The following is a 24908-nucleotide window of genomic DNA, read 5'->3' on the forward strand; positions in this document are numbered from 1 at the left end:
TCTCTAAAATGAGTAAGACATTTTCATTCCCACTTACACAGCTTTTTCGCTTACTCTCCAAGTCCACCACACTCAAATTCTTGGGTTTTAGTGATACTCCACAGAGTCTTACCTCATTTGCTGTAAATGTTTTCTTTTGTATGCATCCTTAGATGAATAAATGTGGGACACAAGCTCCGATGTGGTTACCACTGAAGTCTGAATCCCTACCAGTTCCTGGGGAAAACAAGAGGCTGATGACCTGTGTTACCTGGCAGACCTTCTTTGGGGGCATCAAAGATTGCTGTTTGTTTCGGATACCCATTGCCATCAGGAACTGAGGTGAATTCTTTGTGTATTTCCTGCAGCCTACTCAAGGATGCATGGCTACTGTGCAGAAGGTGAGAATCAGTAGATTGCATATGCCTCTCTGACTGTGTGTTCAAAGGTCCTGTAATGCATTGTACATCTCAGTGACCTTGCAAGTCAAGCATCACTCCCAGTAAGACACAGACTGTGTAGAAAATAAATCAGTGGCAGCCCAAGGTGTTCCTGAAGAATAGCTATTATTACAAGTGCGAAATGTAATCTGGTGTGTATTACTGTAGTGTTCTTTGCTTGGTTACAGTTCACATGTAACCCTTCCTACTGCCTTTGGCTCCACTTTGGCTTGAAGTTGTGTAGCTAGTGAGCAGAAGCATCTATTTTTATTGAAGCACTGTATCCAGGATACTGTATCGAAGGTCTGTTCTTATCTTCAATAATCCAGTATCCCCCAAAAAATGATAATTCTGAAACTCTGGAAGGAAAAAAAAAAAAAGCCAACACAACGATCAACTGATAACACCTTTTTCATGACATTTATGTAATTGCTCTCATCAAAAATAATTTTCAGCCTGCTACAAGAGATCTAACCTCTGTTCGGTAGCTAGGAAACAAAGGAATAGCAGAAAGCACTTGCTCACTCAGTTAAATCTTCTGAACTTTGGAGCATGTTCAGGTGCATACAGATTTAGTCAGAAATGACAGTTCTCAAAAGGTAAAAATTAGCTTTATACTTTCCTTTCAGCATTTTTGGACAGATATGACTCACTGAGAAACCAGGGTTATCACCTTTCAATCAGGGAAAAATTTGAGCTTAAATAAATTTTAAACAGAGATATATTAATTTTCTTATCTCTATCAATATTTTAACATTCCCACACAAAGAAGAGGGAGAAAAAAGGCTCAAAGTAAACAAGATTAATTCACTATTTGAAATTAAAAAATATATTACAATAAATGGAACTGCTCTTTAATTTCCACGATGCTCAGAAATGACATTCTAACTGAACACAGTCATATTCTAGTCTAAGCTTGGCTTTTTTTTTTTTTTTTTTAACTAAAATTACCACTACTCTTGTTTGGAGAATTTTTTACCAACACCTGGGTGGCTAGTTTTGTCTTTTCTGTTGATCTATGCTTGTTTAGTAATGTAAATTCTCCTGCCTTTTTCATAACAGAAAGTTTATCACTTCCTATCTACCACAAAACCGTGACTTTCTGCCTTTTTCTTACCACTCCTGTTGAAGCTTTCACCTTTTTCCTAGTCATTTCAGTGAGGTCCAGCTCTCCTGAGCCTTTAACTTTCTGTCTTTAGGATGTTTCTGCAGTATCAAGTATTGGATGGAAAACACCCAACACTGACATTTTTTACTCAGGGTTGTTAAGTCACTGTCTTAAACTCAACTGTTAACATTGCACCACAGGAGTCTCTACATGGCCCCAGAGCTGGGTCTAGCTGTCATTGTCATGGCTTCTTGCCATTGTCAATCCCCCAGCCTCACCACTGGAAGCTTGAGAGCAGGACACTGGTCAGCATTCCTGAATTTAAAGCTTCATAGCTTGCCAGAAAGGAGATGCCAGGAGAAAGCAGCATACATGCTTGCAGTTCTGCTCACATCTTCCCATAAGCTGATCAACTTTGTCCTACTGGAATAATTTCCTGCGGAAAGTTATGATGTGAGCCACAATTTGAGGCAGCTTTCCTTAGAAACTAAAGAGAAAAGGGTGTAAACAACTGACCCGTATTCATATTTTAAGTAACTTGTTTCTCTTACCTCTTGTATTTCCCCTAGACAGATGTTAATATGTTGGTTCTTCATTCTGCTAGAACAGCCTCATGCTCTATTCTCTTGGGCTACAATAATATCACCTACATTCCTCCAAAAACTTACCTAATTTATCCTTTCAAATCATCTGAACCAGCTTCATGTTCCATTTGAGTCCAGGTCTCTAGAGATGAAAGAACATCACCCTAAAGTATTACACACCTTTATCTTTATAACTTTCTAGGCGAGTTTAACAGGAAGGAAAGTTTCAGACTTCATAACTTGTTGAAGAGTATAGAAAGCAGACTGTATTTTTAGAGCAATGGCATTATTCTGGGCAGAGGGAGGCTATATTGAGCAGACTGAGAACAGCCTGGAAAGGATCTTCACAGTGTGGCAACATGGGCTGTGTGCTCTCTGCAAGTCAATTTACCTCTGCAACATAATGATTTCTCATATCTCTTCTGTACTTATTGCAAAACTTGGATGAAAGTGCTGTGTTTCAGGGGAATGCAAAGCTGACGGCCTTTGCCAGAGTAATTAATTTGTATTAATCCGAGTGCTTCATTTCAATAACATTTATCTTACTTCAAAATAAAAACAAAACCAACAATACAATATTCGAACAATAGGAAGTCAACACACAATTAGCAATCTTTGCATTTTTAGGAAATATATTTGCTTTCTTACATGGTTAATAATCAAATCACAAGAATATAACACGCAGTGTTTCTCCCATGTTTAGTTATATAGAAATCTTCCTGCTGAGTGAACGACTGTAATATTAAAATAACATTTTATGCTGCATTCATCCTTTGTTTCTTTCTTCCAGTCAAACTCGCAAGCCTGGCTTTGCAGCCCATGATAGGTCCCAGGCTTGTGCAAGGTCGTGTCTACCTGAAGTGCACTTTCAGCTGCCCCTCCTCAAAGCCGCCGCTGCAGTACGTGGTGGTCCGGTCACGCCTGTCCACCTCTGGCAAAAAAGATCAAATTCAGCGTGACACCACCCTGCAGTCATTTTCCTACATAGAGATGAACAGCAATAAACTTCAGATTGGGAGACACAGTAATGTAACTCCCCGTTCAGCAAAAAAGGTCAAACACTCAAGGGGATCAAATCCTTTTCTTAAATCCTTGTTTTGTTTTTATTAGTGCTGCTCTTCACTCATTATATTACAACTCCTGCAGAAAAAAATACTGAAACCCTTTTGCAACAAGACTGTTCAACAGCTTTTGCCAGATTCAGGATCTGTAACATTTCTTTGAATTGAAGTGAGTTCACTGAAGCTATTCATTTTACTATTTTCTAAAGGCAATTTGAATACTTGCACTTACATTACAGCTTGAATGCTATGAAGTTGGTATAAGTAGTAGATACATGTGCCTGAGACAATTTTTGCTTAGTACTTTCTGTATCTTGCAGCAGCAAGAATTTGCAGTATAGGCAGGCTCAGCTATATACACTCTGTAATTTTTATACTCATGGACCAGAGACATAATAACATCTTTTCATGGAAAAGAAGGACAGCACATTTTAAAATAGAGGGGGGTTTATTTTATGGTCTCTTACATAGTGTTCTGCCTCTCTGATTCCAAATTCTTGGTTCAATAGCATACTGAAAGATAGAGTTCATTACAAAACAATCTCTAAGAAGTATATTTTATGGCTTACATAGCAACACAGATCTAGTTTCAACAACAACAACAAAACAGAAGCCAATATAAGATTTGAAAAAAATTACTTCTGTACGAAGTCGTGGCTTTTCATGGTACAGAAACAAGACTTTTAAAGTTAAATTAGGTGCATAACTTTTATAGCCAGAGAGCCATTAGTGATACTACAACAAACTGAAAGAATAAAGAGGGAAAATGACCTTGTGTTAAAAGTAGGTTGGAAGTAGTCTTGGCATGATCTTGCCCCTCTGCTCTTGTGACACCTCACTTGGAATATTGTGTGCAGTTCTGGTGTCCTCAACATAAAAAGGACATGGAACTGTTGGAACAAGTCCAGAGGAGGGCCACGAGGATGATCAGGGCACTGGAGCACCTCCCATATGAAGACAGGCTGAGAAAGTTGGGGCTGTTCAGCCTGGAGAAGAGAAGGCTGCACGGAGACATCAGAACAGCCTTTCAGCATCCGAAGGGGGCCTCTCCCTGGAGAGGGACTCTTCATTAGGGACTGTAGTGATAGGGCAAGGGGTAATGGGTTAAAGCTTAAACAGGGGAAATTTAGATTAGATATAAGGAAGAAGTTCTTTATTGTTAGGGTGGTGAGGCACTGGAATGGGTTGCCCAAGGAAGCTGTGAATGCACCATTCCTGGAGGTGTTCAAGGCCAGGTTGGACAGAGCCTTGGGTGACATGGTTTGGTGTGAGGTGTCCCTGCCCGTGGCAGTGGGGGTTGGAACTAGATGATCTTAAGGTCCTTTCCAACCCTAACCTATGATTCTGTGATTCTATGTTTAAGAAATGTGAATAAGCTTTTTCCAGTCCTTGAAAGGATAAGTCATTTATAACAGTAGTACAATCTAGATGGTTTGGGTTTTTTTTTTCTCCTCATAATTATGCCTTCTGAATTCAAAGTCTGACTAATGCTTCCCTCACATACTATAACATGAAGCAGACAATTCTGCCAGCTTAAGACAAGTTTGTAAGAGGTATTTTCATCAAAATAATTTCACTTGCAATCATTTCAAGTTTCAACAGTCCTAAGGAATTCAGAAAAAAATCATTTCTGTTAACTAGTAGCAACACCAAATCTTTATAAAACCATTTTTATTATATTAAGTTTTCAGTAAGCCCTTCTTTGTCCTCTGCTGAAACTACATGTTTAATTTAGTGGGTTTAGTGAGACTAAAATGTTCTTCTCCTTGCTAGGTTTTTTTTAGAGGTCTTCATGGCCTATTTGATTAATTATAATTATCCATAAATCATCACTGGTGAAAACCAAGCAATGAAGCCTCAACTGTAACTGAGATTTCAGTTTTACATAATAAAGATTTAAAAAAGCATTTCACCATGTTTGCCATCCCAGTCTGGGTACTAATAAGAGTCACAGAAGTAGATTCTCCTTTCACCTCCAGTGGTGTAAATCTGAAGCAACTTTGTAGGCACTGGTATGTGTACAGCCAAGGAAAGGTGATGCCACTAAAGGGAGTCAAACCCCAGGGATCAAACTCCACTGCAGAGAGGATGTTTGTAACTTCCACCTGCCCGTTAAAGACGGAGATTGAAGGATTTTTTCCTCAGGCAGGGAAAGGGAGGCCACTGATAAAAGCCATATGAGAGAGGAGAGAATGAACTGGGGGCTCTTTCCCGTACTCTTTCCCCTTTCACAGCCCAATGGTAATGTCCTCATGGTTGCACACTGCCAGGGTGCATGGGTAGCATTCAGAGCAGAATTTGTCCCCGAGGATGCAGAATCTGCAGCATGCTGAAAACTGCTTACTTTTTTTTAACCTATTCTTCATGAGCCTGCACGTAGCCTGAATTTGGTCTCAATGCTTTGATACCCTGAAATCAGCATCTTCTCTGTCCATTTATTGATAAGAAAACTAGAGTCAAGCAAGACTTTTTTTTTTTAATCACCTTTTAGGTGAATGATATCTACACTATTTTTTATCTGTCAAAAAGTCTCCAGATAATAGGCTAGTCATATAATAGAATATCTATTGATGTATTTTAATACACAGTCAAACCTTAGAGTTGAGATTTACCAGCCAACATTTCTGAACTTGTATTGACAAAACAGACAGTTACTTTTTAATAGCAATCATGTGTGCTTTTCTTCCCCATCTTTGGGCTCCAGTTTCGTTATTTCAAACAGTAATGCTGGCAGTATAATGTTCACAAAACTATTGCAGCCTTAAATAAATCTATAACATGCCACGATTTCTATATAAACACTGAAAGAAGCTTACTCCATCTGATATGAAAATCCTGGCATTCCTAAGCCTTATTTATGTGACAGTGACAGAGGTCATTTCATTCCTCGAGGCGCAGCCATCTATAAATTATAGTGGCACACTGTGAGTAATGAGTTATGCTAAGAAAGAAAGGTGTTTAGAAGAAAACCGTGCAGATTTTGCTCAGCACAGCAATCCAGAAGTTCATACAGCGAGGAGCAATTGTCACTGTACATAAACTATGATGAGCATTGTAAAATAGAAATGTTTAAGTAAAACTGGCCTTTCTGAGCTGAGTGCTAGAAGCGGCTTCTTTGCTGAGCACTCTGCAACATCAGAAGAACATGCCCTAGCCAAGACTGTAAATTAGTACCTCAATATAAAAAATAACTAATTTTCACTCACAAGGGATGAGGAGTAAAATTTTCCACCAGACTTGACAAAATCAAACAGAAATAGGAAGAGCTGCCTATCTGTAGCTCATACTTCAGTTTACAATTTCTTTTTCAACCTTCAGATAGAAAATGAGGAGCATCCCCACAGAAACAGAGCTCTAGGTGAACTCAAACAGAGATTTTTCAAAGCAGAAAGGATCAGAGATGATGAGCAAAACTGCAGCTCATAAGACACCTTACTACCACCCTAGGATATTTTTTTTTCCTTAGTAGATGAGTGACCTGCAGTCAGCCTCCACATACTGTTTGGCCATTTGGTAACTGGAAAGAGCTGCCTTCCTTAAATATACTGAGCAGCAAAGTGACTAGAGCTGGACTTCCCTCAGAGATAGGTTATACTGCTGCACCAGCTCCCTCCCTTCTTCAGCCAACAGCCCATCACAGGGTATGATCTCTGTTCAAAAGATTTAAGGTCTAGTTGATTAATTAACTCTGTCAGTTTCTCACTGCTTTCCCCTTTCTGCTAACCCTTCTGGAAAGTCTTTCCACAGACTTTGTTCCTACTCCTTCCTGCAAATACCTACAATCAGATCATTTCTTCACGCTAATGAGATTTCCCCCATGCCCCGGATTCTCTAGAAATGCTGTTCTTCAGCTCTGCTCATCTTTTTCTCTTTTCATCAAGGCTGTAACCCACAGTTCCCTCCTGCACACACTCCCCAGCTCCCAGCAAAGCAACTCTTCAAGGCTTTTCTAACCTCAGCCCATTAGCGTTTAATAGAGTTGACAAGGGCAGCCTGGAAGGCCTGACAGCCATTGTGAGACACACTTTCACCTGGTGTGATTGATTCCCTGACCAGCCCTTCACCTGCAAGCCATGAATGTGGCTGAGTGACTCTTGCGCTTGAGCCCTCGTCTGCCTTTTGACATTGGTAATGCAGCCAGGAGGGTAGATCCAATCCTGGAGTTACGAGAGTTAATCACCCACAGCTTAGGCATCTTACGAGCAGAATGCAGACTTCCCTACCCAGTGAAGGGAAGAAGTGGGCCTCCCTAAATGTTACCTTACACTGAGAAAGGAGCTTCCCAGAGGTGGACAACATAAGTTACTGACTGACTCCAGCATCCCTGAATTCCCTCTCAGGAGACTGGATGTTCAGGTCAGGAAAGTGTTTCCATCTACTTTTTAATCCAGACGTTCAACTCCTACTGAGATGTACCTGGCTATACACAGTCTCTGAAAGATCAGTAACAGTAAAAGTGCATATTTCAACTTTAAACCATTGCTGTTGTCACTGTGAGGCCTCTGCACTACAATACTCCTCAGGTGCTTTCTGGACAGATGGGAAATGGGTAGCTGGTCTTCCCAGCTGTGAGCTGCATGCATGTCCTGCCCTTCCCAAGGGAGCATCTCACCCACAGGGCATCGGCTGCACTAGGAGAGGAAGCAGTAACTGCAGGTGGGAACCTGCACATGCATTTGCTTATTTTCTCTGGTGACTGTTTAGGTAAAACATACAAGCAGCCCTGATGGCAGACCCAAACCCAGCACACCCATCTGCCGCCTCTCTCTGTTTTGGGGAGAAGTGCTTTAGCTCCTGGGACAGTGTTGAGAGTGGTGGTGACACCATTTCTGCCAGTGCTTTGACAAGCATGTGGCTGAAGTTGGCTTTTCTGAAAGTTCTCAGAATTACCTGGCAAATCCAGGAGTCTTCAGGTACCTGAGTGATGAGCAGGGATGGGTTTTAAGCACCAAATAAGCATCTCCTCTTTTGCCTTTGGAAACACAACCTATTATCTGAACACGGCTGGGAGAAGCTGGTAAAACTGGAGGCATGGCCATGCTGGATGCACTAGCAAGTGTCCCCTGCCACATCCCAGCCTATGTTCTCCGCGGTACATTCAGAAGTAATTAGGAACACAGAAAAGGGTGAAACTGGAAGTGGGTTTATACTCAAAATGAACACAAACAGCTGACCTGGAGGAGCTTTGCATTCCAAGAACCATAGGGGGAAAAAAACCCAAAAAATTTTGATATGCAAATTGTTAGGGGGGAATTTGCCAGAGATGGTGAAAGGTCCTAGGATTGTAATATTTTCCCAATCTGTTTCCCAGAGATACTTGATCTTCCCAAATTAATAACTGAATTCTGTTTTCAGCTAAATATGCTGCTCACAAGGTTCATAGCACAATAGGACAGAATCTGACTGAGTCTGTGTAAGAGCAGAAAACTGCTCCAACAAACAGGGAATGAGAAAATTCTTAGCTTACAGGGCCTTTTCTGATCAGAATTTTGTACTTAGGAGTAGTTTTCTGCCCTAACAAGGATCTGCCAGCACACGGGAAAGAGAGCAGCTTGTGCCTGGCAGCAGTCTGGTCATCCTCTCCGAGGGCATCATTACATTTCTGTCCCTTTAAAAGGGATGATGAAAAAATATAATTTGATTTTTTTAACAGATATGATGAGTTTGTGGAAAAATACTGCCTAACCTGTCACGGCCATCAGCACACTGCTGTCAGTGATGCTTTCATCTCTTTGCTTTAAAAAAGGATGTATCCTGAGATGGGAGTGGGGGCAGAAGAGAAAGAAAAGTTGATTACTGAACTGGAGAAAAGAGCTAGTATAGCTGAAGGCAAAAAAACACCCCCTCAGAGTGACTATCATAATAACTATATGACAAAATATCAACTTGTAGCTCAGTAGCCATCGAACATATCTGCTGATTGTGAAGTGTGCACCTAGCAACATAAAGGCACTAAAGAGGAGGAATCGTATAAAAGACAGAAATAACATTTAACTCATGATGGCTGTCTGTACATTTAGGATTTGCAAAGTTTGTGCTCATCTCCAAAAACACTGAAGATAGAACTGGAATGGACTGATTGACAGTCTGAGAATGTCTCAGTGTGTTGTCTCAGAGTAATTTTTTATTTTAGTGTTCTGTGCTTTATCAATAAAATATACCTCTAAAACATGTGTGTGAGAAAATACAATGCTCACAGGGAACGAGGCTAGGTCATGACATTCCCCAGAATGTCACTTTGGTGAAGATCATTGGGAGATTCCTCCATCAGTACTGGGCATCCTTTTATGTGACCCTGCTGCCTCACACGACAGCTCCCTCCTTGGCAGGAACACTCCATGTGGTGTGCTCAGAGGGAAGTTTCCGTGTGAACATTTTTGGCAAAAAAGCATTAAAGCCAAAAGTGCACACAGTCTGGCAAGTGTAAATATAGCATCTGCAATGCAGGTGTATTCCATTTGCTCAATGAGCTTTCCAAGGGGATCAGGGCTTGGTTTGTTTTTTTTTTTGATAGAGGGAGTATACGCTGTCTAAACCCTTTCTCTGCTGTCACCACCTTGTCAGATCTTGATTTTGCAGACTGTCCCTGTGGCAGCTGCAGGAGAAGCAGCAGGAGGAAGATCAACACTTGCCTCCTGCCTTTCCAGCAGAACTGTTCTGAAAACTCTGTAAGCTGAACAGGAGCCTTTAGGGAATGCTTGAAGATAATAAATATCTAATGATAACAGAGAACTATTGCCTTGAGGGGACAATGACATGCTCTCCTTTGGAGGCAAACTGGCTAACTATGAAGTATCGGAGGCTAACTGTAAATTACCTCTGTGAGGCACACCCAACACAACCACAAGGCTTTCATCTAGTTAATGTAAGAAATAAAACCATTTTCACATGGCCTAACTGACTGGAGCTGTCAGCAAAAAAGTGAGAAACTTTCTGAAGGTGAAAATGGTCAATTTACCAAAAGGTATGTAAACCTGGGATTGAGCTGGACTGGAAATAATCCACCTTAAGACCACAGAAGACACCTAATTTTCCCCATAGCCATACAAATGAGGCTGTGTTGCTGCTGGGGCACACTTGTGCACAAATGAGTTTGGAAAGATGATTCTTCAGTTTGGAAGAAACTCACAAGTTCATGGCAATGAAGAGGGATTTTGAGGGTGGTAAAAGAAACATTCCAGAGTGCTATTCAACTCATGCCCATGTGACCCTGGGAATATCTGGGGTTTGAGCCTCTTTTGCTGCTACTGACCATGCGGGTTGTGCCTAAGCTGGTAGGCTTAGAGTGGCATGGACAGTGAGTGATGCTGGAAAATCCGTCAAAAGGAGTTTATCACAATGGAAAATAGATTGGTACAGTTCCTCCTCATGAGTTACTCAAGGCTTAAAAAAGGCAGTAATTACAAATATGTCATCTGACTATTTGGAATTGGTTTAGTATATTACAATCTGTTACTCCATTTCTGAGACAAGCTTCCCCCAAAAAAGATTCTGAACTAGTTTCAGAGCCTGTTGTCATTTGCTTTAAGGAAAATTTCTGTAGTTTAATCTTATGATCCTAGAAATTATGTTAGCAGCTTGGGTTTCCTGAAACCAATGAAACTTTAAGATGGCAGATGGTGTGCAGGCTCAACAGAGATGAAGGTTGCATGACTGTGCTAGGAATAAAACATAAATGGTCTGGTACATTGTGTTTGGTGGAGTTTTTTGGTTAGGGGAATTTTTTAGTATATTATTTTCTTACAATACAAACGCTGTAGGCACATCTGCATCATCTTTTATAATGCAGTAAAAAAAAACAAAAAAAAAGCAGCTTCTTATATTGCTGACACAGTTTCTATGACTGGATGACTGTCAAACTAATTTAAACTAAAAAAAAACCCTGTTTACAAATATAGTACAGAGAAAGGATATTTGATCCATTGGACAGACTGAAGTCCCAAGGGCTAATGTTCTTATCCTGACAGTAATGTCCATGAACAATGTATTTCTCCCTAATTAAAATGAGTTAATATCACTAACCAAGATGCTTGGAAAACTGCAGAAGAAAACACACTGTAAGCATTCAGTGTTATTAACTGTTAAGACAGAAACCACGTTTCTTTGCATCAAAAATTCTTCCAAATCTCCAAGTTTATGTAAAAGTATTGTTAAAGCCTAAACATCTCAAATATATTTCAACAGTAGGAAAAAAAGCTTCATAATTCTGATCAACAGAAAGATGTATAATTATATGAATTTTCTTCAAGGAAAGGCATAGCATATGTTGTTTATTTATCATAGGTCTTTTGCACTGTCACCGCTCTTATGAGGAATACTGCTGAGCAGCTGTCATTGCTGGAGGAGAGCAAAGGTTTCTATGCCGGGATTAAGGTAACTCCAATAGCCTTGATTTACTGACTTGGCATATCCTTAGGGAATGTATACATTATCAGACATGCTTTGAAAAACAAGACACAGAAACTTAAGCCCTGATTATCATAACCAGTGCTGCTTTCATGTTTACTTTGACAAAATGGCTTTTAGTCTGTTTGTAAAACACCCTAGAACACTGATCAGCACCATGTGCAGGTGGACACTAATTGTATCTAACTTGTATCTTCTAGTATATATACACCAAAGTACTCTGCCGGTTATATTTATGTTATATTATGGTATTACAGGACGGCACACCTACACAGATGATTTGTCATAGTTCAAAAGTGAAAATAAAAATTAATTTCTATGGGCAGGCACTTACAATGCTGCAGATAAATTCAGACTGAGTGCAAAACTCAGGTCTAATCCCACTCAAGGATTTACACTGTCACTCTGGCAGTCCAGGAGATGTTGAGATCATCTGAGCATCTACGATTCATGCCTCCACGAATGGTGTTTGAAAAATCTGGCAGCTCTTTCTGTCTGATGTTTGAAGAATAGTTTCAGGTTTCTTGGAAATGTCAGAATTTCCCAGGGAATGGAAATTCCCATTTCTGAGTAACCCCAAGTGCTGTTTCTACTCTTGTCCCAGGAGAACAGACAGACAAAAATGGCACAACCTGAACTCTCTCCCCAGCACATGAGACAACGAAGCTGTAATGTATTATGTACCGAGAAACGCATCTTCCTGCCATAGCAAAGAAGAGGAGTAGGGCAAAAATTGCACTCACTTTGCACCTGGAGCAGAGTACAGAAGCAATTAGACACTATGTATGACAACTGCAAACATTTTCTTAATTGCCAGCTATTTTAACAATTTCACCTTATAAAGCAAAATATCATTATTGTGAAAATTATTATTATGAGGGTTATTACAATGATTATTATTTTACAAGCAATTCTATATTTTCAGAATTGATTAAAACCACTCACAATTTCATAAATATCAGTATTTTCTAATTAATCTGCTAAAATTATCTAAAAACTATTTTCTTATTTCCAGTTTTTACCAGAATCATTACAAATTGCAAAGGATGGCAAAGAACATGTTTTGACCATTCTGAGTACTGTACTCTTTGTCTGTCCAGAGCATGGCAACTCCTCTAAAATTATTCTGCAGCTAAGTATTGAGGATTTGGGTAAGAGTTTTATATATTGGGATTGAATCAATGTGCTTACTTTCCCCTGCATTTATTGAATTCTAATAGAAATTATGAGATGAGAAGCCAGAAATTATGAGATGAGAAGCCATAAAATCAACAAGCTAGATCATATATTTCATTGCAAAATAAAATAGATGATAATAACATGCAGGTTTTCTAGGGGAAAAAAGGAAAAAAAAAGTCTGACTAGCAGAAACCTGAACCTTAGTCCATTGAAATTTATGGATGAAACAACTGTGAGTGGGAGAACTTATTTTAAATTCCAGGAATATAAAATTCCATTTTAAGTTTTTGTAGCCGCAGTGATCTTAGGTAGAATAATTTCATTAATTATCAATAAGAAGCTCACTTGCAGATTTATTATTCAGTAAATGTGAACTGAAGCCTTCTTTCCTTCTTTTGCTGGCTTACAGTTTTTCTCTAACTTAACACAGAAGAAAACCATCATTCTTATGCTTATATATTATCCTCTTTCTAAAGGTATTTTTTTTTAATTTGAAAACATTGACAATGTCACTTACAAAATTCTTGCCCTTTTAATCAGTAAATGCTTTCCTCAGGTTAATCTGCTGGAATATCATGCCTAACCAAGGGGACATATAAATATTTACTTTCCATTTGCAGTAAATAAACCACCAAACCGTACTTCTAAATAGATATTTATTTCTTTTTCATAGGTGACTCAATGAGAAAAACATTTTGAGATAGGATTACAGCAACAGTTTCTCTATCCACAAAAAGCCAGCTCAAAAAAATGTTTGGCAAAACCTAGGTAGTTCCTGATATTTTTCCTTTTTTAAATCCCTCTCCTTTCTCTCCCCACTATCAGCCAGGGCCTTAGACAGAAGAAAAAAATAATTCAAATGATATCATAACACAATGATCTTAAACTGAACGGCACCTTATGGTTCCAGCAGCTGTGCTGGCTCTCATACATGAAGTACTTTGCATTTATCCATGGCTCAGTGCTGCTCTGTTCTACATACTGCTCTTGGCTGAGAGTTTCTGCTGGTCCATCAGGCAAACATCCGCTGAGCTCATGTGAACAGATTTTCTTAGATATCGAGTAGCTGAAAGCACAGGCTGGTGCTGGGGTGCGGGGGAGAGAGACACATCTCCAGTCCCCATAGACTCCAAGCAACTTAGGCACCTACCATTTATGAGGATCAAGTAAGAATTAGTCACATAAACTGCCAAAGTAATTTTTTTTAACTCACTTTTTCTCTGGCAATGAATGCATAGTCCAGGAGTTCTCAAGTGGGGGAGACTAAGTTCAATTGATCACACTGAAACTAAGGCTGACCCCTTGCCAGGGTCTTCTCCAGCCCCACATTGTGCACGTGACTGGAAGAAAGAGGGGAGGCAAGACCCACAGAAGCAGCTTTGTTTTTGAGCTGTCAATGGGCTTGATGTGTGCCTATAGGTGAAAGGATAGAGGCACAAATCCGCTAGTTAACTAATCTTTGAATGAAGTTGTTGCTGAAGTGGAAATCAACTTGTTTCTGCAACTGGAACTGATAACCAGGTCTAGCTCTTGATTGCTCCATCCTGAGCCTGTCTCCCTGGGTGACACTTGGGTCATTTATGATTAACTGAGATACCTATATATACTTAAGGTTGAGTATCTGTTGCTAGTGTTTGCGTAACTGCATGTTTAGTTTGTGCCCTTATTGTCTTTAGGGTCTATTAGTTTATCTAAAGCACACTGTGGGCTTCTGAAAAAAGCAAGGTTGGCCACAGTGCTAGAAACTGAAAATAAAATCTATTTTAGCTGAGATTTGTTTATACCAGATAAATTAACTGACAAGCTCCTTGTCTGACTGAATCCATAAAATAACGTTGTGCTAATTATGTAGGGAATAAGTGATAAGAAAGCTAATTACAAGCACAGAAATATCTCTCCAAGTTCAGACAATATCATAATGAATGTCAAGGCACAGTAGAGACATTGGAGTTCAGCTTCTGTTAAGTTTATCATTAGTGTGTTGACAAGATGATTTTCTTTGATTTTAAACTTTTGTTCTGGGTTGAGAGAACAACTCACGGGGCTGTATTGGCAATAACTGTTCCTCATGGAAACCTCCAATTTCATTGAATCAAGAACCTTGAAAATGAGCCAGGACTTTTCTATAAAATGTGAGGCAGCCTTTTAAGGACTTGATACTAGCGATAATATATTAACATTTGTAGGGTTTTTATTCAGTTCCTATAGAACTCTACAGCATTAACTTTTATTATATTTTATTATTATTTTCCATAAGGAATAAAATGCAATGGGTTAAAACTTAAACAGGGGAAGTTTAGATTGGATATAAGAAAGAAATTCTTTACTGTTAGGGTGGTGAGGTACTGGAACAGGTTGCTCAAGGAAGTTGTGAATGCTCCATCCCTGGCAGTGTTCAAGGCCAGGCTGGACAGAGACTTGGGTGATATGGTTTAGTGTGAGGTGTCCCTGCCCATGGCAGGGGGGTTGGGACTAGATGATCTTAAGGTCCTTTCCAACCCTAACTATTCTATGATTTTATGATTCTATGTTAGAAATAGCATCTTAAAGTACATGAATGCCATCTCCTATAAATTATTAAGCAATACTACAAATGGGGAAAATATTATGATAATCACTTATTTTCATATCAGATCAATTACATTGCCACCATTTCTAGAACTTTAATCTTATCAGCTGCCTGGGACAGAAAACTAAAAACTCATCAAAAATGCTGGCAGTCCTGAAATCAGCAGCAAGAATCTGACTACCTTCAGTAGGGTCACAATTTAAGTTTTTACCCAACAAAGGATTCATGAAGTGGTGGCTTCTTGAGCAGCACATACACACTGTAAAATGCAGATGGCTCAGAACCCAATGCTATCATAATTCAGTGTTTGTAAAATAAAAACACATCTATGGAGATAAAAATCCAGGTTTGTCCTTTACCTGAGACCTCAGGATGAAGGGTCAAGACCCAAAAGAAGTGGACGCTACCAGTCTTGCTGCTAGAAGAAGTCCCTTTAGGAAATATAAGACATGCAGAAGCAGATCTGCATAATTGACTTGGGATGCCATTGCAATTTCCATATTAATTTTGTCATGACCCATCACATCCCTATCCATCAGAGATACATAGCCAATACCATCATAGCCTATTACTTTTCCACATTCTTGTAGTGAATTTATCCTCGCAATGCCTCTGCAAATGACAGAAATAAAATTACCATCATTTTACAGATTGGAAAGCGAAGTACCATAGCTAACTATTCCAAAAATACAAATACAAATCTGCTGCATCTGCCTTCCTGTCATGGATCCAAAGTTTACTAAAATCTGACTCAAGAACTGCTACCTTTCCAGATCAAAATTCTGTTTATTTTAAATTAAATTACTCCTCATAACAAAGCTAGTGAAAGATTAATGTTTCACAGAAACATGGGTTCATCTCTTTCTTTGTCATGAGAACTACTCATCTTCATTCCCTGGGCATGGACCCATAAAGATAAGACTGTCATTCCAGAAATACGAGCACCTGTGGAAAGAAAAGCACCACTGAGTTTTAGTAAACTGTCTACTGCATGCAAAAAGAAAAAAAAAGGACAGAAAAATGTGCAGAGGGATGCCAGACTGAGTCTGTCACAACTGTCTTCATGCAAACCCCATCTGGTTTCAAGGCATGTGTGTCCTGGAATAGGAAACATTTGTGTTGGATGGTAAAGAGGGAATGGGCAACTGTTCATTTTAGATAGCCAGTTACTGGGCTTTCCAAACATCACCCTTTCATCATGCCAGGTGGATCTGCTGCGAATGCCCTGCTCAGAAATCAGCTGTGCAGCTGCCACGCTGACAGTGACAGCTGTGACAGACTTTGCTCAGGATGGGAACCGCATGAGCCACATCAGAGCTGAGCCAGTCGGATGGAGGGATTTGCTCTGGAGGGCTTACACACCCAGTGATGTGAAGGTCGGGTCCTAAAATAATTTGGAAAACATGTCGAATTTAAGTGGGAGGATTAGTATCAAAGAAAATGAGATGCTGATAAACCTGAACCATATAAATATCTGGGGGCAGCTGTCAGGAGAGTAAACCAAAACAGCCTCTTTATAAACCAAGAAAATGAAAATATTATATAGACTTGTGCTTCAACAGATTTAGGTTGGATTATTAGTGAGCACATCAGTTAAAACACTAGGTGGATTATAGATGTAACCAGGCATATGCTGGAAGAGGAGAGAGGGAGAATCTAAGTTAGCAAATTAACACCTTTTCAAGAAAGAAGGAGAGGGAAAACCAAGGGTTTAGAGAACAGTTTATGAAAAGCAGACAAAAAGCAGTACACTGGTAATGAGAAAGGAGAATGGAACTCAATAGAGCTGTGTTCAATTTGTGACTGCCTGGATTCACCGGGACACCCCGGCAACACATGTGGCTGCTCCATCTCTTCGTTTATTCCTGTTCAACATATCTAAAATAACAATAAGAAGAAGCAATCAGGGAGAAACGCCATGCTTGTCCTGCAGAAAACCTGGCCAAAGTAGCCTCGTGAGCCGCTACCAGCCTAATGTCTGTGAAATTGTTTTAGGGCCTTGGCTGGGAGGTTTGAGAGCCATAATCCCACTGCCTGAAAGAACAAACCAGAGCACAGATTTGACTCAGCTATATTTCTCAGAGCAGTGGCACATCCAAGCTGGTATATATTAAGTAACCAAAGGAAAACCCCCCAGTGAAATATATAATTTCATTGCCCTAATTTTTGTGGATTCGCTCATGAGAAAATGAGATTAAACAGGACCAAAAAGAATTTTTGTCTTCAAAGTAAAATGTCTAGCATGGGACTATATCCTTTCCTCTCCATCACAGGCTTCTTTAAAACATTTTAGGATTCTTAAATCAGAAATTGCAGCTAACTCAGTGTAGTGCACTCGCAGCTAATTCAGTGTAGTGCACTCACATCCCCACATTTTTTCTTGCTGTTACAAATGCGTTCATTAAAATATGAAAATGTAGCAAGTATGAAATTGGATTAATCAATTTTAATAATAAATTCCATCTATCTCAGTTAAAACTTGATCTATGGAAGCTTAATAGACACTACGTTTCCTCCTCCCCATTTCTATGTTGCTGTTTTGTGGTTAATTAGAGGCCTTAATGTAACGCAGTTGCTGCAACATATCAAGGAAAAATCCACTTAATCTTTAGTCCTTCAGACTTGTTCAAATACTTTTGATTTATCTGCAAATTGAACAGAAATGGTGAGAAAAACATCCTGAGAAGTTCAGACAGATGATAAAGCAGATTTCTTCAGCAAAGTAATACTGCCTATACTTAGGACTTGCATACACTCCTGGAATCGTGCAAGAAAAGAGCAAAACAGAAAATGCCACATGGATTTGCTTGTACAAAGGTTTTACTTAGGAAGTTTGTGGCCATGGAAAGAATGGAAAAATTCTGAGACACTCCTTTATATCACACTGTAGATACAAATTATACAGTTGACCTCAGATCGAAATGCTGTTCAAAGAGGTTTTTAGTCCTCAAGACCATCACTCTAATAGTTTGGTGTGCCAGACACTGGTGGGTGTCTAAGCAGTGTCTTTGTGAGTTGTTAAGGGGCATTTTGAAATACAAGATAATGTATTGCCACAGGTGAAGAATTTTATCAGGAAATGTGGTTCTATCTTCACCCTCTTAGTCATTTATTTGACTTCACAAATGTTCCTAAAAGCTAAGGTCTGCTTTGTCACTGAAAGACTGCACAAGGATATAGCAGCCATTCTTCTTCCCTGCTCTGTGAATCGTAGTAAAACTAACTGAATTGCACCTCTGGACTTCTCATGGGCAAAGAGTGAACAAAGAATTAACAGCCCTGGCAGGCGAGATATGGGAAAATCATAACACTTCATCACGCCCACCAGTATGACTGGGAGCTCTTAATATCACAAACCACTACACAACCCAGTCTTCCATTTCTGAGAACTGGATAGTAGAGTACTCAGCCATGAAAAAAAGCCCACCATCTTGAGTAGATGTTGCAATGCCCAGCAGTGCCTGAGATTCACGTATTGCAGCTTCAAAAGGAGTAGCCTTAAATCTGGCTTTCATAGGCATATATTCTTGAAGGGTGCCAGGACTTAAGACCTTGTGTGGGACCCAGCTTGTGCCCAAGTAACCAAGAGCTGATGCAGCTGAAGATCTCTGTTGCTGTAGTTGATCTTTGATCTTTTTGTCTTGCTGTAGCAGATCCTTTCCTTTTTTATTCATGTGTCAAAAACATACAGCTCCAGTGTACGGATTAGGGGCCTCATCACCACTACCCCACTAATAACCTGCATATCAAACATATGAATCCACCATTCAGATGCTGTATCAAGAAATCTAAGGTCAAATTAGGGGACAGGACATGACTCCTACTAAAATATGCTAATGCTACTCAATTACAGCATATCTTAAACCATACTTCAAGCACTAAAATTAGTTCAGTTTAATGAGTGTTCTCTTGATAATTTTCATGAATAATCTACTTAGCAAAAAGTTTTAATAAAAAAGCCTCACTTTTTACTAGATAAAGAAAGAGCATTACATCAGGTGGAATAGGAGCACTTTGTACTCCCTTACTGCATGTGATTAAACTCCGTTGTTTGAAAGCAAAGCCTATCTTGTACCCATTCACAATCATGTTTTAGAAGTCAGACTTCAGTTTGTACTTGACACATGAATCCTGACCCTAATGTTTTGTGAGGAACAATAATGAAGAAAAACCACTGTGTAGATTGTATTCATTACACATTTCATTTTAACTAGGTCACAGTTCGAGACCTCCCAACAGGGAACTGCTACTCTTTCACTGATCCACACATTATCACATTTGATGGATGGTGAGAATTCCTCTTCAAAATAATCTGGCTCAGTTACGGAGTTTTCAGTTTCTGGATGTAGCATGCATTTGGGTTTATATTAGAATAACAAAAGAATGTTGTACTACTTTGCTTACAGTGAGTAGTGTAGTGCTTCAACAACTTATATGGTTTCCTACAAGCTGTTTATACTGTTTTTAACAAAAGAACTAGAAATGGATTAATCTTGAAGTGGAAATGGTTTTGAGTCTGAATAATTTTTACAAGACAAAGGTCAGATTCAAAAATGTTCTTCAAACAGAACCATCATTAATGATGTCAAGAGGGTTTCTACACCATGTGACATCATGACAGTGATGCCCCAGTTCCACACCAGTGAGCCATTAGGTCCCTGTAGCAGCACAGCACCCAGGGACAGCCTGGTCCTTCTCAGCAGTTCAGTAACACCTGATGCAAAGTCCTTCAGCCCAAAGATAACTGTTGCATTCTTCTACTTCCAGAGCTGGTTTATACACAGCTGCATCTCTGCATAGAGTTGACAGTCATAATCACAACCAAAAAAACCCATAAAGTTGGCCGTACTGCCTCAGATAGAAGTCCAGAGATGATAAGTGGCAAATATCAGAGCAGAAATAAAGTTGTATGTCCTCCTGTACTGGCCAGCAGTATAATTATTACCGACCGATAAAGACTTAATAAGCCAAAGGTAGTATCTTTGTATTTGACAGTCTGTACTGTAGAGAACTTTTCTTCAGTTAACTTCCCTAATCATTCATGAATCTGTTTACCCCAGCTATTTAACATAACAGAAAGTGTTTAAAGTTTGCATCTAGCATGTCTGAATCAAAGTTGCTAGCATTTCAGAACGCATTCTGGGTTTGTCATTCCACCATTAACCTCTTAATGGCACAGATGACTTTAGGCACACAGCATCCACATGTGCTTGGCAGGTGTGATGTTAGAATTTTGATATACTAATGCCCCAATTTCAGTCCAGGATGCTCTGGAGGTAGCATCTGAAATTACATCAAATCTGGAGAAATGGGTCTATGAAATGTTAAGTAAGAAAGGCTGTGCCTCCATTAAAGGTTGTGCATCTGCCTCAAATAAAGATTTCACCTAAACTGGGTAGTCTCAGCTAGGAGATTAGCTCTGCACATCTAGGACTTTCCAGTTTCCCTTCTGCTTTGCTGAAGATAATTTTATAATGTGGGCAGGCACTTGTTTCCTGCAAGTTTGGCTGCTCAATGTATAGAAGAGGCAGAAGAGCTACAAGAGGTGCACAGTCATTCCCATGCCTCATATATCTACAATTATTTCAACTCTGGGATATTAAACGAGATTAGAATATTCTTTCAAAACTCTCTACACATTTATATTCTAAACTATTCCCTTCTGGTTTATGGCTGAGAATGGACAGTAATCTGCCAGGTTGTTGTGTTTAGGAAGTCATGAATTATTGCAAATTGCTTCTTGAAATGGGGAAAGGCTCTCAGCCATGTAGCATATTTATACATAGTTTCCATGGGGGAAAAGGTCTGAAGTAAAATAAAACTATTTTATTTGAATAACTTATTTTGCTACCCTGTTATTGATAACTCAGGAAATGCTCTCTAGTGTGAGGTGTACGTGCCCATGTCAGGGGGGTTGGAACTGGATGATCTTAAGGTCCTTTCCAACCCTAACCATTCTACTATTCTATGATTCTATGGTTCTAAGCAATTTGCAATTCTGTTTGAGCACAGGGAGTTTGGAAAAGCCCATCCTTCTGTGGCATCCTGCCTCAGAGTTACACAGCCTTGAAACAGAAAAAAAAAACAGGATAGCTTGCCCCCTGATGACATTTGCCTTGTGGACAGACATTCATCACTGCTTTGTCCAGTGTAGCTTTAAAAAAGCCAACCTGATGTGGCTTCAGCCATCTCAATAACTAGGTTATTTTAATAAGATATATCACTTCTTGATATTCAGCCAAGTTTCTTACTCATAATTTCACAGTCGCATTACTCCTACTTATATTCCCATTTATTATTGTAAATAATTTCTCTTTCAATTATTGTAATGATTATGCCACCCTATTATACATCAGTTAAGTGGTTTCTCTGTCTGCCTATTCAAAAAAATGTTAATACATTAGCAAATTACTTTAAAGCTCTGTATTTAAGGAGTGGGGAATGCAAGTCTTGGTTCTGTCCTGATACAAAACCTATATCCTAAAGACAAAGGTTGACACAGAAGTAAGGAACCGAAGCATTCCCTTTTGATCATAAAAGGGTACATGGTGGGATATCATGTTTGAAATGACGTGTATTAGGTGATGTGAAGAGCTGTACAAAAATCTTGTGGGCTTAAGTAAGAAATTATATGAGTGTCCCTCCATAACAAAGAAGTATCAAAAGGAGACTGATCTGCAGGTTACAAACAATGAAGCAAGAGAAGAGAAAAAGCTAAGAGAAATTTCTCCTAGGGACTATGTAGCAATAGGCTGAGAGGATGATTACAGCATCAGGTCTTGGTCAGCTGGCGCTATATCAACTGTAAGTGAACTGTAGACAAAGGCTTAGGTGACAACATTAGGCAGGAAAGAAAAGAAACATCCACAATTAGTCAAAGAGAACTGAAGAGAACAGCAGACTACCCACCTCTGTATGGCTACAAGGAAGGCAGCAAAGAAAGCTTAATAAACTATCAAAACTGCTTCTGAATCAACAGCAGAACATCCATCAAACAATATAACCTAAGGAAATCCATTTATTCCACTAGAAATCCTGTAGGTCAGCTCACAAGAATCCACCAGACTCTTGAGATCAAAATGTAGGCAGAGCTGCTGTGGGTAGGTGGCGATCACTTGTCTGTTCTGCACCCTTTCCACCTGAGTCCTTGGGATGGTCCACTGAAGGACTGTCACATGAAAAGCAAAAGAAGGTCAAATGTGGGAGCCATTGCCAACAGTAAAACAGTAGGAGTGTTTTCTATGCAAACAGGAATGCACACAAACATACTCCTGCTTGCAAAGAGAAGGAAAAATACACAATATGGAAAAACCAAGATCAAATCAAACATGAAAACAGAAAACTGAAACCTTTATTGGTTTCCAAAATTTAAATGAAAAACATTCAAAATTTAAAATTTAACTTGATTTAAAAAGATTTATTAGAGTAATTTCTTTAGCCAATTGGTTAGAAAATGTTAAAATTTCATGGAAATCGAAATACTGAAACTTTTTTTTTTGTAGTAAAATTTTCTTACTGAAATGGTCACTTCTAGTATATAGGTTGTTTGTGACATTTTGCAGTATTTCATTTTGTAACTTCTATAGTGATGTTTTCAACAGTTTATAGTTGGACATACTGAGCTCACATTGCACCTGACATAGGTAGCTATTCACTACATAACTGAAATACCTAACTCCCACTTCTAACAATAACACTCCTCTTTGGTATGCCTCCTGCTAATATATTTGTATAGAAATATTTATCATGTAATCTTCCTTTTTGACCAAAGGAAGTGACTGAAAATCAAAGAAGATTGTGTCATATTTTACAGTGTAAGCAGAATCAATTTGTGCATATTGGAGCATAGATGTGAAATAGTGTTAATTATACCAGCTAAAGTCCAGAGAGAGCACTTCCTTTTACAGCAAAGTACCTTCTAAATTAAACAAATGTGAAAGCCTGGTAAAGCAGAAGTATAGCACTCATTACAAGTTATGGCACATTATAAATAGAAAAGCTTTTCATGCCATAAATTGTAGATTCTTAAACATGAAGTACTAGCTTAAAATTAAATATGCAGAAAATCCTTTTAAGGCAAAATATAAAAAGGGAAATATTTCTTCATTGGTGAACTACATGTATCATTCATGTTATTTTGCATTTTACCTTACAAAGGAAAAAGGGTTAGCAGATTTTTCAAACACTGATGCTTATCCATCCATCAATATTATCACAGGGGTAACAGCACCATTTCCTCTTCAATCACAAAATCCCTCAGCTTGCACAGCTTCACACTTCTGGTTGGCTTTAATGGCATTTATTGTAGTAACCTGCAACTGAGTTCTGGACATAAGCATCCCTGACTGTCATGGTTTAAACCCAGTCAGCCATGCAGTCTCTTTCTCACCCCCTCCCTTCTTGCCCTCCCCCTGCTCCCGGAGGGATGGGGAGGAGAATCAAAAGAATGCAATTCCCACAGGTTGAGATAAGAACAGTCCAGTAACTAAGGTATAACACAAATCACTGCTGCTGCCACCAATAACAATAATGATAAAGGAAATAACAAGGGAAGAGAATACTACACCTCACCAACTGCTGACTGATAACTCACCCCACCCAGTATGACCAAGTCCCACCCTGCAGTCCCCTAGCCCTTCCGGGTAACTCTCAGTTACATCCCAGGCATGACATGCTATGGTATGGAATACCTCTTTGGCTAGCCTGGGTCAGGTGTCCTGTCTCTCCTTCCTCCCGGCTTCCCCCCCTCCCTGGCAGAGAATAAGACTCAGAAAGTCCTTGGTCAGTCTAAACATTTGAGCAGTAACTAAAAACATCGGTGTTATCAGTGCTGTTCCCAGGCTGAAAGTCAAAACCACAGCGTTGCATCAGCTACTAAGAAGGAGAAAAATGACTGCTGCTGCTGAACCCAGGACATTGACAGTGGTGCTGTTCTTTTTGGTAGTCTGTAGAAGTTTATATATCCTGAAGCATCTAGTGACTGAATGCAAACCAACAGCTTTGGTCCCCAAGAACAACATCATTCGTTCTTTAGTGGTGAGCACTCTGAAACCAGAGAACATCCTCCAGCATCACCCAACACTTCCTAGGATCACAACTAGGATAAAATAAATCTTACAAGCAAGGAAAGAGGAAGCCTGGAGGGACATGTCAACAAATTAATTTTTTTGGTGCCAGAATTGTGGTGGAAAATCTTTAGGAGCAGCAACATTAATAACTGAACTAACAAAAAGATGAAGTGGAGCTTCCTCAACATGAAGTTCTTTACGTTGAAGGTGGCAGAGCACTGGAACAGGCTATCCAGGGAGGTTGTAGAGTCTCCCTCTCTGAAGGCATTCAAAACCCACGTGGACATGTCCCTGTGCAACCTGTTCTAGGTCCTGCCTTGGCTGGGGGTTGGACTAGATGATCTCCAGGGGACCCTTCCAAACCTAATGATTCTGTGATTCTGTGAATACTAAGCCCATTGTGTTAGTTAACCTAACACTACTAGTAGCAATTGTTTATATATATTTCTATCACTTTCTGTCACTCTCTTACAATAAACCAACTGAATTAATTCCTATAACATCTCTCTGTCAA

At 39.4% G+C, this 24908-nt stretch overlaps 1 pseudogene; it reads left to right on the plus strand.

The window, feature by feature from the left end:
* LOC106023561 (von Willebrand factor D and EGF domain-containing protein-like) overlaps positions 1-24908 on the plus strand; it is a 185163-nt pseudogene that overhangs the window by 53400 nt on the left and 106855 nt on the right.

This window comes from Melopsittacus undulatus, chromosome 4 (assembly GCF_012275295.1).
Source record: "Melopsittacus undulatus isolate bMelUnd1 chromosome 4, bMelUnd1.mat.Z, whole genome shotgun sequence".
Classification (NCBI taxonomy): Eukaryota; Metazoa; Chordata; class Aves; order Psittaciformes; family Psittaculidae; genus Melopsittacus; species Melopsittacus undulatus.